Source organism: Oryctolagus cuniculus, chromosome 11, assembly GCF_964237555.1.
Source record: "Oryctolagus cuniculus chromosome 11, mOryCun1.1, whole genome shotgun sequence".
In the NCBI taxonomy this organism is placed as follows: domain Eukaryota; kingdom Metazoa; phylum Chordata; class Mammalia; order Lagomorpha; family Leporidae; genus Oryctolagus; species Oryctolagus cuniculus.
In genome coordinates, this window is record NC_091442.1 from 114,178,333 (window position 1) to 114,188,866 (window position 10,534).

At 62.3% G+C, this 10,534-nt stretch overlaps 1 protein-coding gene across 2 annotated transcripts in view; it reads right to left on the bottom strand.

Annotated features, from left to right (window-relative positions):
* TMPRSS6 (transmembrane serine protease 6) overlaps positions 1 to 996 on the bottom strand; it is a 29,659-nt gene extending 28,663 nt beyond the window's left edge. For both annotated transcript variants that reach the window (XM_051842359.2, XM_051842358.2), the window contains exon 1: positions 774 to 996. The gene's annotated coding sequence lies outside the window, so the exon portion shown is untranslated. The remainder of the gene's footprint in view (positions 1 to 773) is intronic.
* Between the last annotated feature and the right edge of the window lie 9,538 nt (positions 997 to 10,534).

The window sequence follows — 10,534 nt, forward strand, 5'->3', positions numbered from 1 at the left end:
GCAATGTCCTACTGTGCTGGGCGACTCTGCAAACTGCCCGGCGCCTCAGCCACCTGCAGCCTGGCGTGCTCGCTCCAGCGTCTCTGTTCAGTAGCGGGGGAAACTGAGGCGCAGAGCAACGAGACCCATAGTATGGGGTCACCCCGCCAGGGCAGGGTGGGGGTCCCGACCTGGGAGTGTGGGAGGCACCTGCGGGGCGCTCCTGCGGCTGTGAGCTCCCAGGCTGGCTGTGCAAACACACTCACAACTCGCACGCAGATACTCCACAGCCCTGTCTGTGACGGCAGACTCCTCCGTGCACAGGCATGCTGGGACACACACACACACACACACACGCGCGCGCGTGGGCCCCACTCTGAGCCTGCGAGCCCAGGGTCCCGCATTGGGGTTCTCCTTCGGGTGTGAGGCGGGCTCTGGGCCTGTCTCCCACGGCCGGAGAGCCGGGCGGGGTGCCTCCGGTCCTGCACGGCCTCCCTCATCCCTGCCCCCCCCCGAATCCCAGGCCGCCCCGCCGCTGGAGTCCCTGACCGCTCCCCTGCCCCTGCCCCTCGAGGTGTCCACACATCTGACCTCACTCCGCCCCCGTGTCCAGCAACGCCAGCTCTGTGCACCCCTGTCTCCTGCTCCCCGGTTGTGCTGTGGTCTCTCAGGCCTTGCAGGCCTGGCTACAGAGCAGGACGACAGCTCCAGCCGCAGGGAAGCAGGCTCAGTGCCCCAAGAGCACCCTGTCCCGGGCTCGCTCCTAGACACTGGTCCTGGAAGCCCCCACTTACCTTCGGGTGTGGCAGGTGGGTGCCCGGCCTGCTCGCAGGCCACAGGAGCCTCTGCTTGTCCAGGCCAAGGTCTCCCCGCCCCCACCGGCCGGCCAGAGCTGGATCAATGGCCCAGAGCCATGGCTGAGGCCGCGTTTGGCCCTTGTCCCCTGTGGTCTGTGGCCCCAGGCGCCACAGGCCTCCTGCTGGGTCCAGGACGGCACAGTGACTGCGGCGCAGGTAAACAGGCAGGAGGCAGGGGGCAGGCAGTGCCCGCCCCCCCCCGTCCCGCCCCGTCCCGCCCCGCGGGCACCCCCGAGACCGGTTGCAGGCAGGTGCAGGAGATCTGAACTCTCCCTGGGGGCCGTTGCCTGGTGACGCTCCTGCCTGGTGACAGCCCCTGGTCCCCAGGAGCGTGAGGCGGGGGCGGGGGGGGTGATGGTCAGAGGCCCTGCAGGTAAGGACAAGGGCTTGCACAGGTCTGCCTGGTGCACAGCTAAGAGCGGAGGAGATGCTGGCCCAAGAAACAGAGAGACTGGACCCAGGCGCTCTGTGGACGGGAGAGGAGACAGGGTGCAGTGGGGGATGGGTTTGATGCAGGGAGCTGGACGGGAAACGGAGCAGCCAGGACTCAAGTTGAGATGCTGGTATTGCAAGTGGTGGCTTAAGCCGCTGCACCGGCCCGGCGTGCCGGCCTCCCCTGAGGCTGTGAGATCCCAGGCTGTGGCCAGCCTCATGTGAGACGTGCTCACCCAGGTTCCGCAGCCCAAGGTTGAAAACTGTGTCCACCAGCCTTCAGACGCCGACTGCTACTGAAGCCGCCGCACGCCGGCCGCCTTGCTTGGGTCATTGCTAATGTCCAGTGCCCTCCCTCCTTTCGCCTCTGCGACCGTGGTTGCCACGCGGGGCTCACTGAGTCCTCTAGACAGCACCACTGTAGAGGCCCTGGGTCTGAGCTGGGCACTAATGCCCTCATCCATGATGCACGGCTGGGCTCTGGGTGTGGGCAGGGTTGACTGGGTCAGCGTGAATCCTGAGGCCAGAATGTGGTGTGCACGCCCAAGACCCCGTGTGCTGGGGGCATGGGCGTCCCGGGGCGCATGCGTGTGGGTTGCATGTGTGTCAGATGCGTGTGTGTGCAGTGCGGGGTGTGGGGTGTCAGGAGCATCGAGGGGTGCAGGCTGACCCTGTGTTAGCTGCAGGAAGTTGTGATTTCTCTGAATCTTCCAAGCTATGCTTCCCCCTTGGTTAACGCAGACCGGAGCCCCTCCCCGGCAGCCGGAGAAGGTGTGTGTGGAGGCCCAGCTGGTCCTGGGAAGCGGGGAACACTTTCTCCCAGTCCTCAGCCCTGACCTCTGTCCGTGGATTTGACCTTGACCCTGACCGTGGGGTCCACAGCCTTGCCCCAGCCCCCACCTTGCAAACTTCCCAGGAAAGGGGGTTTAGGCAGGGAGCAGGGGCAGTGTGCAGGGGCGGGGCCAAAGCACCCTAGCTCAGCCCAGGGCAGGCCGCAGGGCCCCAGCCCGCCCAGCGGGCAGGCAGCCGGACAGTCCAGCCGGCGGATCTTACACAATCACCGTCCACTGTGCCTGGCGGCGCCCAGCCATCGATCTGCCATGGCCCGGGGCAGGGCAGCCACTGAGGAGGGTACAGCCAGCATGGTTGGGGGGGCCTCTGAAGGCACAGGCTGGGGTCCAACCCCCCCAGAGCCCTGAGAGCTCCAGACATGGGCAAGTTTGCCCCTAGTAACAAGGGGGAGTGAGTGGCCTGGACCCTCCTGTTCCCACACAGGGACCACTCAGCCACAGCGGAAGGCGGCTCGCTGCTCCCTGGGAACCTGCCCGCCACACAAATGCTGGCCCCTGGGGTGTTCAGGGACAGAGACACCACCCAGAGGCCTGGCCCGGGCTCGCAGGCCAGGCTGACCCGGTGGGACAGGGAAGAGGCTGGCCTTGCTCAGGGCGCTCACCGCCCTCAGGTGACAAAGCCCTGGCTGGTGCCTGGCTATTTGGAGCCAGGACGGCTGCGTCATATAAAATCCCCCTGCACCATGAGCCGCGGGAAACAGAGGCCTCATCCGCCCTGGCCGCAGGTGCACCGCAGCCTGGAGGGTGCCTGGCACCGAACACACAGTTACACTCAACCGCCCCTGGGATCACAAGGGGACTTTCCTTCTCCAGCACTGCTCATCACAGCGACCCCTGGAGGCCAGGCGTGGACGTGCGAAGAGGCTGAAGCCAGGCAGGAGAGGCTGGCCCCATCCCGATCCTCCAGCCCAGGGCAGGTGGAGCAGGAACCCAGGCTCGTGCTCTTGCCAAGGGCCCTCCGGGAGCGCCCTGAGCCTCTGGCCACCCCAGTAACCTGGGCAGTCCCCACCTTGGAGAGACCTCAACCCATCTCCCCTCAGCACCCCGGGGCCCCCTTCCCTCTGCCCTGTGTCTCTGTGTCCACTTTCACTCTGGTTTCACTCTTCCTCTTTATTTTTTTAACTGATTTATTTACTTGAAAGGCAGAGTTCTAGGGAAGAGGGGAAGAGGGAGAGAGAGGGAGAGGGGTCTTCCATCCACTGGTTCACTCCCCAAATGGCCAGGAGACTGGAACTCCATCCAGGCCTCCCATGTGGGTGCAGGGGTCCAAGCACTCGGGTCATCCTCTGCTGCTTTCCCAGGTGCATTAGCAGGGAGCTGGATTGGAAGTGGAGCAGCCGGGGCTCGAACCAGCGCCCATACAGGATGCCGGCACCACAGGTGGTGGCTTTACCGGCTACACCTCCAGGCCGGCCCCTCATTTTTACTCCTTACCTCTACAAAGACCCTGTTTCTAAAGAAGGTCACAGCCCCAGGTTCCAGGTGGGTGCTGGGACCGAGGGCACCAGCCTGGGGAGGGTTTGGGTTGGCCTGAGGGGGTAGCAGAGACGCTCCCTCCTCCAGCCTGTCCTGCACCTCAGGGAGGCCGCCAGGGGCCGCCATCCCAGCCCCCGGTGGTGGAAGGAGCCGCCCAGCTTGAAGGCTGCTCTCTGCTGCTTGGAGCCTCTCTCTGAAACCTGCTGTGGAGGCCCAGGGCTGCGGGGTGGGGGGCGGGGCAGGTTCCCAGCCCTGCCAGACGCTGTCTAGACAGGTGTGGGCGTGGGGCTCCTCTGGGCCCAGAGGCTGGCAGGAGCTCCCTGGGGAATCTGCACCGGGGACTTCGAGCAAGGGCTGGGGGCTGCCAGTCCAGAGTCAGTGCCGGCAGGCCCGTGTGCGCCCTGCGTGGTGGCCGACGACCCCTGGTGTTCGTGGGGTTGAGGCAGTGTAACTTGGCCTCTGTCCACGGGGCCACGTGAGTGTCTGTGTCCCCCCTCCTCTTCTCGTGAGGACAGCCGGAACCTGGATCAGGGCCTGACTCATCTTTTTTATATTATTCATTTGAAGGAGAGAGAGAGCTCGTCCACTCATTGGTTCACTCCCCAAATGGTCCCAGCTGCTGGAACTGGACCAAGCTGAAGCCAGGAGCCAGGAGCTTCATCTGCTCTTCCACGTGGGTGGCAGGGGCCCAAGCACTTGGGCTTTTCCTTTGCTGCTTTCCCAGGCTCCTTAGCAGGGAGCCAAACTGGAAGTGGAGCAGCCAGGACTGGAGCCGTCGCCCATGTGGGGGTGCTGGCCTTGCAAGCTGCAGCTTAACTCATGGCCCAGCAGCACCAGCCCCCAGTTTTTAATTTTGTATTTTTTGGTCTCAAACGTCTACAGTCAGGGATATAGCAAGTTCAGCCCCTGCCACGCTGGGGAATGGTGGGGTCTGTGTCCACGCCGCTGGCTGTTGTACCCTGCGGGGCAGGCTGGATCTCCACGCAGGAGACCCGGATGGAGCTCCTGGCTCCTGGCTTCAGACTGGCCCAGCTCCAGTGGTTGTGGCCATTTGGGGAGTGAAGGAGCAGTGGCAGCTGCCCCCACCCCGTAACTGCCTTTCAAATTAATAAAAATAAATCTTAGAAACTGACCTCGAGCTTCACGTTACTTGACCTCAACAATAACCCCAAGTGTTCTCATGGAAACGTGAACAGAGAACCTACGTGAGGGACTGGGGACGCCCCCCCACCCAGTGCCTGAGTCTTCCTCACTGGTGCTGTCACCCCGCCCCGCCCCGCCGGCCACCAAGGCTCTGATTAGCTGTGACTTTCATACCTGCAGAGGTCAGAGCTGGCTCCGAGCAACGCGGGGCAGGACCGCCCCGGCACTGCCTGGACCACCGGCCAGGGCCGCCCACCCAGCCACAGGGGCTGACCCACGCCAAGCCCGCTGGAAGCCAGCCCGGCTCCTTCAAGGCTGACTGTCCAGTGCCCGTCGTGGTGGCGCAGTAAATGTGTCACAATGCAGAGCCCTACGTGGCCAGCGCTGGGATGGGTTTCTCCGTCAGTGACCTTCCTGAGGCATTAAATCAGAGCTGGGCGTGGGGGCACGACTCCCGTGGGCCAATGGCAAGCTTGCGGGGTCTTTTTAATCAAGCGAGCAAGGCTTCCCCACCTCCCCGGGGCTGCAGCGCGGACTGCCCCCCCGCTGAGAGACAGCTTAGAAGTGGGGCAGAGTCGCCTTCCTTGTGCTCCTCGTTCCATTTTACAGACCAGGAAACTGAGGCTCGGAGGGGCCCAGTGGGATGGATGTGGGGGGGACACGTATCCTGGGCTCCATGTTAGGCTGGTGGCTGCTCCCGAGGCTGAGTGTGAGAGGTGGGACAAGGACCCGGGGGCTTGCAGGTGGCGTGTGTGGCACCTTCTACAAGGCTGTCTTCAGAGACTTGAGCCACGCCTCAAACCGTTATGCCCCAGAGGGAGCAAGCGGGCAGGTGGGGGGCGATAGAGGCACAGCCCACCACGGAGTGCAGGTCAGCCCCGCGCTAAGCAGCCGCCAGGACGGCAAGGGTGTCCAGAGGCTCTGTCCCCGCCTGCTTCTTGCTGCAGGCGTGTCTTCTCGGTTACTGACACGCACATGCTTTTTTTTTTTTTCTTAAGAAATATTTATTTATTTGAAGGGCAAAGTTACAGAGAGAGAAAGAGAGAGAGAGAGAGAGAGAGAGAGAGAGAGAGAGAGGTCTTCCATCTGCAGGTTCACTCCCCAGATGTCTGCAACGGCCGGAGCTGCACCAATCCAAAGCCAGGAGCCAGGAGCTTCTTCCGGGTCCCCCATGGGGGTGCAGGGGCCCAAGCACTTGGGCCATCCTCCACTGCTTTCCCAGGCCACAGCAGAGAGCTGGATGGGAAGTGGAGCAGCCGGGACTAGAACCGGCGCCCACACAGGATGCCGGCACCGCAGGCGCCAGCCCGCAGGCACACACTCCGTTCATCCTCACAGCCATCCTGCTGTTCTCTTCCTTTGCAGAGGCACAGAGATGCTCAGGCACTTGTCCAAGGTCACAGCTGAGCCAGAGCCTACCCCAGGCCTCCTGGCTGCAGAGTAACCACAGCTCTGCCCCGTCCCAGGGAGGCCCCGAGGGCCACCAGGGCCGGAGGCAGCGGGTTTGCTCACTGCTGGATCCCCAGCGCCAAGCACTGCGCCTCGCATACCACAGCCCCCCCCCCCCCCCCCCCCGCGCGCTGCGGCGGGAACAAATGTACGAGCAATGCAAGAACCATCGAGAACCAGCTGCTTCCCAACCGAGCCGGCCAGCGGCCGAGTCCTCTGGCTGAGGTCTGGCGCAGCGGTCGCCTTGAGAGCCCCGCCCCGCGTTTCTCAACAGAGCCCTAGCAAAGGGGGACGGGGCTTCCTACAGGGGGCAGCGCTGGCGCCCTCCACAGCCGCTTCCTCCCGGCAAGACTGGGGAGGCAGGGAGACTGGGCAGCTTCCCGGCCGGGGCCAGCGTGACAGACAGCAGGTGCACAGACCGAGACCGATGCAAGACGATGGGTCTCCCACCGACTCCTCCCTCCCGTCCGTGTCCTGGCTTCCCGGAACCCAGCCTGGGCCCTCCCCCGCTCAGAGCTTCCTGCGCGGCTTTCGCACGGTCCCCTCCCCCGGGGCTCTGTGGGGCTGGGAGCACTGTGTGCGTCAGCCCCTAGGAGTGGAAAATGCCACAGCCGAGGGGATGTCCCGGGGCTCTCGCAGGAGCCCAGCTGGTGCTGGGCGGTGAGCTCAAGTTTAATCAACATCCCTTCCCCCACCACCACCGCCTCTAAACTCACGGATGGCCCAGACACAGCACCATCCCCCGGGGGCCTCCTTCCCTCTGCCATTCCTCTCCCTAGGTGGCTGTGAGGTGACACTAGAGCTGAGCACACGTTCAGTGCTACGCATTGCCTGGGTGCAAATCCTAGCTCCGCTGTGTGACCTTGGGCTAGTCGCTCAACCACTCTGAGCCTTGGCCTCACCTCATGCGTCTCTGTGCTCAGCCAGCCTGGCTCTGGAAGGGCCCTGCCGTACCCAGCTGTTGCTACGCCAATGCTGAACAGTGGCTGCTAACCTGCCAGACCAATTCCTCTCCCTTCCAAGGCCGAGCCTCCACCGACCGTTCCCAGAACCTGCTAGGCCAGGTCGCAGCCCCTGGCACGAGGGATGCTTCCAACCGAGGTGGCTCGGAGGGGAACAGCAGGAGGAAGAACCCAGCCCAACTCGGGGCACACTGGGGGCCTCCCAGGAGCGGGGTGCCCAGGTAGGGTCCTAAAGGAGTCTGGGAGTGTGGGCAGGTACACAGCAAATGAGGCAGGTGTGGCTCCTGCTCTCAGAGCCACCCCCACCCCCAGCCTCCGGAGTGAAACACACAGAGTCCCTGCTCAGCCACGTGCCACGGGCACCTAGAGCCATGGACGACCAGAGCTAGGGGAGCCTCTGGGGGCCGGCACTGTGGTGCAGTGGGATGAACTGCTCCCCCCGCCGATGCCGGCATCCCACAGGAGGTTCACCCCCAAAGTGGCCGCTACAGCCGGCGCCTGCGCTGATCCGAAGCCAGGAGCCAGGTGCTTCCTCCTGGTCTCCCATGCGGGTGCAGGGCCCAAGCACTTGGGCCATCCTCCACTGCCCTCCCGGGCCACAGCAGAGAGCTGGACTGGAAGAGGGGCAACCGGGACTAGAACCTGGCACCCATATGGGATGCCGGAGCCGCAGGCGGAGGATTAACCAAGTGAGCCACGGCGCTGGCCCTTTTCCTCTTTCTTAATTGGCTGACAGGAAATCTGGAGTAGAATTTTGCTAGGTTTTTTATTTTTATTTTCATTTTTTTGCATTAGTGTAAACGTCTTCTATGCAGCTTTTTCTTATTTATTTATTTACCTGGCAGAAAACAAGAGAGGGGTTTCCTATCTGCTGGCTAACCCCCCAAACACCCACACCAGCCACAGTTGGACCAGGCTGAAACCAGGAGCCAGGAACTCCATCTGGGCCTCCCCCGTGGGTGGCGGGCACCCAACTACTGGGGGCATCACTGCTGCCTCCCGGGGCGCCCATTAGCAGGGAGCGGGCAGCAGGAGGAGAGCTGCTGGGACTTGAAACCAGGCCCCCCAATGGGTGGCATAGGTGTCCCCCCTGGTGTCTTTATTAATTTGAAAGATGGAGTGGGGCCGGCGCCATGGCTCACTTGGTTAATCCTCTGCCTGTGGCGCCGGCATCCCATATGGGCGCCAGGTTCTAGTCCTGGTTGCTCCTCTTCCAGTCCAGCTCTCTGCTGTGGCCCGGGAGGGCAGTGGAGGATGGCCCAAGTGCTTGGGCCCTGTACCTGCATGGGAGACTAGGAGAAGCACCCGGCTCCTGGCTTTGGATCGGCACAGCGCCGGCCGTAGCGGCCATTTGGGGGGTGAATCAATGGAAGGAAGACCTTTCTCTCTGTCTCTCTCTCTCACTGTGTAACTCTGTCAAATAAATAAATAAAAAAAAAAAAGGAAGGAAGGAAGGAAGGAAGGAGGAAGGAAGCAGGGAGGGAGGTGGAGTGAGAGAGAGAGGGAGAGACAGAGTACCTCCCATCCACCGGTTCATTCCCCGGATGCCTGGCTGGGCCAGGCTGCAGTCTCCCACGTGCCTGGCAGCGGGGGAGCCCAGGCCCTTGGGCCACTTCTGCTTCCTCCTGTGCTGCATTAACCCGAGCCGTCAGGACTGGAGCCTGCGCCACCGTACAGATGCCAGCGGCACCCGCTGTGGCTTCCCCTGTGCCGCACGCTGCCAACGGCTCCCAAGCAGGCTCCTACTTTCTGCACCCAATGCCCACTCCCCACACGGCCTGTTCTACGCAAAGCCCCCAGAGCTCTGGAGCCCAAGGGACCTGAGTTCGGATCCTGGGTCCGCTGAAGCATCAGGGCATGTCCTGCCCTCGGTTTCCTAACCAGCAAACGTGTGCCGTGCGGGTCATTGGCAGGTGGCAAGAGATGAGGTTTGGGAGGCTCGGGGATGGCACACTTGTCACGTGCTTCTGGGTCTTTTCTCCTGTCCTAAGGGGAAGCACGGCGCTGGGTTACCCATCAAAGGCTTGGACCTACGGCTACCACCGTTTGCCTGGCACACGTGGGCACCCGAAGTCGCTCAGAGCAGAAGCTGAGAGGTGGGGACAGCAGAAACCCAGGGGACGGGGAGGGTCAGGGACGCGATCCAGTTCAACAAAGGAAACATGAGCGGCAGGCGGGCCCCCAGCTCTCCTCCCCTCCCTCCTATCCTGCAGCTCTGCCCGGCTGCCTCCTGCTGCCTGCTCTGCCCATGGCTCCCGGGGGCCCCGGGCTGCACCTGGCCCCCAGCTGGCACCCTTCTCCCTCCTGCAACCCGACCCGGGCGAGCCGGTGCCTCCTTCACCCCTCACCCCTGCCAGCTGCTCCCTCCCTGTCCCCTCTCCCCTGGCTCCTTCCAGCTCAGCTCTCCTGCCAGACGAGGAGGGGGACAGCTGGGCTCTGTGGGCTCACCTGCTCAGAGCCCCTCTCCGCCTCCCAGCCTGGAAATTCAGGGCCGGGAAGAGTAGGTGATGCCGCCCAGGCAGACTGGGGGCTGCCTATGGAGCACAGCATTGCAGAAGCTAAAGCTGCACACAAGCTTGGCCAGAAGGAGGGCTGTGATTGATTAGCGATGTCTGCCATGCAGGGTTGCAATCAATTAGCAATGTCTGCCATGAGTGCAGCTTTATAATGGCTGGATGTTGCCGCTCATGATCTAGTCCAACATTTTTTTTTCTTCCCACCAAGGACACAGCAGAAAATATCCCACATCAAGTGCAGTATTTCCCCACGTGGATTCGGGAGGTGCAGACGTGGAATGGTGTCGGGCGGCCCCTGCACACATAATACAGGAAACTCGGCTCCCGCTCGTGAACTCCCAAGGTGGAGGTTTCCGGACTTCCCAACACCTGTCAATCCCCCCTCCCAGAGGTAACAGATTTCCAGTAGGCAAAGCATTTAAACATCATTTTTGTTTTATTGTACTCGCTTTTTACAGTCATTTTGTATTTATAGGGAAAATCGGTTTTCCATTTACAGAAGCAATACAAAGATTTCCTTTTAAATAAATTTATTTAGACAAAACAGTGCATCGGTATTCAGAAAATAATAAAGATGAGACACACGGACCATTAAAAGCCGTACATAATACAATGGCCGAGCCTGGGGAAACCCAAACCCCCCCCCCCCCCCCCCGCCCCGGAACTCTTCAGAGTGGAAAAAGCCAACGCTACTTCTTCACTGGGACATGGAAAAGACTTGCTGAGAAGTTTGCCTCCGGACACACAGCAAGGGTGTGAGCAGGGCTCGGGGCTGACCGCAGGCTGGGGCTTGCAGGGCAGGTGTTGGGAGGACGCCGGCGGGACAGCCCGGTGAGTGAGCTCTTTCCTGGGTAAGGACGCGAGACCCG